The sequence below is a fragment of the Chrysochloris asiatica genome, unplaced genomic scaffold (genome assembly GCF_000296735.1).
Source record: "Chrysochloris asiatica unplaced genomic scaffold, ChrAsi1.0 scaffold00254, whole genome shotgun sequence".
In the NCBI taxonomy this organism is placed as follows: domain Eukaryota; kingdom Metazoa; phylum Chordata; class Mammalia; order Afrosoricida; family Chrysochloridae; genus Chrysochloris; species Chrysochloris asiatica.
The window spans coordinates 1103718-1107808 of record NW_006408772.1 but is presented as its reverse complement, the minus strand read 5'-3'; the positions used below and the strand labels follow the sequence as shown (position 1 = coordinate 1107808).

The 4091-nt window shown below is 33.9% G+C and overlaps 1 protein-coding gene across 3 annotated transcripts in view; it reads left to right on the top strand.

The window, feature by feature from the left end:
• Positions 1-4091, top strand: part of UGT2B17 (UDP glucuronosyltransferase 2 family, polypeptide B17) — a 51230-nt gene that overhangs the window by 26897 nt on the left and 20242 nt on the right. The gene's annotated exons all lie outside the window — the stretch shown is intronic.

Below are 4091 nucleotides of genomic sequence, written 5' to 3'. Positions count from 1 at the left end.
CCTGTACAGGGTCGCTATGAGTCGGAACCGACTCCATGGCGCATAACAACAACTAAGTAACAGATGCCCGACACAGAAAATGTATCCTGAGCATATAATAAAGACAATAAATTCTACATACATAATATCAAACCATTTCTACCACTTGTATTTAAAACTACAAAATAATTTTATCAGCATATAAAATAATTCCTTATGAAGTGAACATGGTGGCTCTATAGGATAAACACTGAACTGAGAAACATAAAGATTCAAAGCCTTGGAAACTCTATATGGGGTCGCTATGAGTCAGAACTGGCTTGACAGCTCTTAAAAACAACAAAATAAAAGAAAGCAAGCCTCTAATGACTTTTAAACTAATATTACAACTCTAAGACATAAATAAAAAGCAAGCATTCTTTAGTGCACTAGTTTATGATCTATTAAGAGATCTATTTTCTGTCCCTTCTTATTGACAGAAACATGAAACTGAGACCATATTCAAGGATTGTTGTTTGTTGTTATTGTTAAGTGCTGTAAAATTGGTTCCAAACCTTAGTGATTTGATATGGGGTTTCTGAGGAGCGGCTGCTGAGTAAAAACTGCTACTCTGTGGTTCAAACCAACCTTGCAGTCCAGTGCATTTTCTTGTCACACCAGATTAAAACCCAATAATTAGTTTGAGTGCAAATTGCTTAATCTACACACCCACTTTTCAATATGGTTAGGTTCTGAACACCAAGTTGCTATACAAAGTTTGATATTATGTGAAAAAGGAGGATGAGCACATCAGATCAGCAATGGAGGTTGATGGCATTGTCACATAACTGATAAATCACTGGAAATCATGACCCAGTCAAGTTGACACATAGCCTTAACCATCTTAATTAACATTACACTTGCCTCACATTTCAGCATTTGTTCCTGCCATATAGACTTTGTTAATGTACAAAATAGTACTTTTTTTCCCCACTCTTGATATAAATATAAAATGCAAGATAATAAGATAGTCAACAATTAATTAATACATGTACATAGTATCATTCACAGGCTCCTAAATCTGTGGTAAGATTAATGAAGACTATGCAGTCTAACCTATTCGTGAAAGATGTTCCCGTTTACATTAAAATAACAATCTTAGTAGGAGAAGAAACGAGAGTAGGAAAAGCAGAATGAATAGTAGCATAATAGTTAAAATAATATATTTATAACTCTTGTCATTCAAATTACACAAACGAGATTTGAACCCAAATCAGTGATTATGAAGACTATTTTCCTTTATTATAAAAAGTGATTGCTCCTCCCGTATTACCTGCTTTTCTATTAATTATACTTTCAGATAATTTCTGGCTTAAAACAAAAAGAAATATAATTTTGGAAAAAATATATCAAAAGATTGCCTCTGCCCTCAAAATATGCTCATATAAACCCATACAGAAAAGAAAAACAAGTCAAGATGTGCACAAAGATTATAGCAGTGTTATGAAAGTAAATATTGGAAATCATTTAAATTTGAACATTAATGAAAGATTACGTAATAATATGTGTGGTGGTGGTGTGCTGTGGAGTTGGTTCTAACTCATAGTGACCCTGCACAGGGTTATTGAGTCTGTAAATTTTTATGGGAGCAGGAAGCCTCATCTTTCTCCCTTGGAACCACTGGTAGTTTCAAGCAGCTGACCTTGAAGTTAGCAGACCAACTTGTAACGACTACGCTACCAGAGCTCCTTAATAATATGTGTACCCATATCATTATCATTTTATCAAAAAATACTTAATTACACCAGATCAAACAGTATACAAATTTAGTTGGAGCAAAATATAGTGACAAAATATAATGACAAATTCTTGTAGAAAAAACGATGTATATAGTGTGATTATAATTTTCTAAATATATTTCACACATATCTTTAGATAAATTAATAGAGCAGACACATGAATGAAAATATATAGATTTATAAATACTCTCAGGATGAAAAGTGAATCTTACTCTCTTTTTAGTTTTTGTATGTTTCTACATTTTCTGAGAATAAGTTTGTATTTATTTCATAAAGATGTCACTAAATAGAAATGAACCAGTCAATGCCAGTGATTAATCTATAAAGAGAAGTTATATTACCATAATACTACCAGGGATCATCTTTCACAGCAAGGCTAAAGGAAGTAGATATTGGAAAGCACACCAGTGAAGTAAAACTTTAAACACAGATTACTATAAATGTGGCTGTGAGTCACTCGAATCATACAGAATGCCTGTTTGTACCATATGATTTATAATACCATCATCTTCATATTGAAATTGATGTTGCCAGGTTAAAATTAAACTTTTGAAGAAAGTTTGAAGTAATAGTCTGGGCTTTTTCTTTTTCTTTTCTTTTCTCTCTCTCTTTTTTTTTCATTTGTCCTTCCTATAAAAGCAGTAGAGGAGTTCTGAAAAAAAGTTTTAAGGCAGTGATATTAGGCTCATAAAGAATATTTTGTATGTTGGAAGGAACTGGTTATTATTTATAGTGAAAAAAGAACAAATAATGAATTTAACCCTTTCATGACCCAATTATTTTTTTATTTGAATTTTTCATTGATATTATGTGTTTTCATTAATGAAGGACATTCTGATTTATCACTCATATTTTGTTATGAAATTTTAGATTTTGATACAAATTGTGAAACACATATGTCCCTCTGTACTCTGGAAGTAGGATTATGTGGGGCATATGTACCCCTCTCAATTTGGGTTAGGATTATGTGGGATACACTTCTTAGTCTGAACTCTGCACCACTGTCTAGATTCCCCAAGTGTATACAATATAAGACACCTAAAAATGCTGCATTTGCTGAAACATGAAAAGGCAAATATCATAGGGTTTATGAGGAGCTGCTGGTGAGTTTGAACCACTGATATTACAGTTCAAACAACCTAGTTGTCTACAGACTACAGCAGTCCTAGACTACAGCATCACACCAGGATTACAAATAATACACCGGAACCCAGAAATACACTTACAGGACTTATCTTTCAGTTAAAAAAGCAAAAGAGACAAAGTTTTGCAAAATCACTGCTGTCAAGTCCGTTCTTACATACTGTGACCATGGCACTGTGGGAATAATGCACTGGACTACAAGGTTTGAACTGCAAGATTGGTAGTACAAATTCACCAGCCACTCCTCAGAAACCCTATACAGAGTCACTATGAGTCAGAACAAACTCAATGGAACTTAACAACAACAACAACAATAGAGTTTCCAAGAAGTAGCTAGTGGGTTTGAACAACTGACCTTGTGGTTCACAGTCCAGTGCTTATCACATGTAGCCACCACGTATCATCTCACATAATATTATAAAAACAGTGATTTGGGGCTCACAACCATTTCTTTTATTTCTCTCAGTTATACAACTACTCTTCTAACAGTTGTAAGCAAAATAGACACCAGATCAAACCAAAACCAAATTGCCATCAAGTCCATTCCAGCTCTATACAGGATTTCTGAATCAATAAATCTTTACAGAAGCAGGCAGCCTCATCTTATTCCTTCAGAGTGACTGATGGGCTTGAACCATCAACCTTGCAATTAACAGTATAACACCTAACATTCTAATAAATCCAGAGGAGAAAAGTGCAACTGGATATTACATTTCCTGTGAGTCATGAAAGGGTTAAGACAGAAAGAATGAAAAAATTAAATAAAAAAAAAAAAGATGAGTACATGATTTTATCATATCTAATTAACTTTGGGCTCTACATTTTTCTCTTTTTTGGGAGGCAGGATGCATTCATCGAGGAATGTGAAATCGTTCTAATATAGTTTTTTTTTTTTTAATAATAAGGCAAGGATCAGGAAGCACAAGTCAGAATAATCTCAAACAGGTGAACACACACATCTCCACAGGAGCTTTATATAGTTTGAAGTGAATTTCTCAAGAGGGTGACAGATCCCAGCGAGAAATAGACCTGGTGTACCTTTCCCTTTAGAGTGAAAGTGGTCTCTCCACTTTCACTGTGAGAGATCATGAGATGATAATGTTAATGACAAAATGAGGTCACAGACACAATTACACATAGAACATTCTACAGACATTTAGTTTTGTAACTTGACTTCAGAACAAGAAGTAT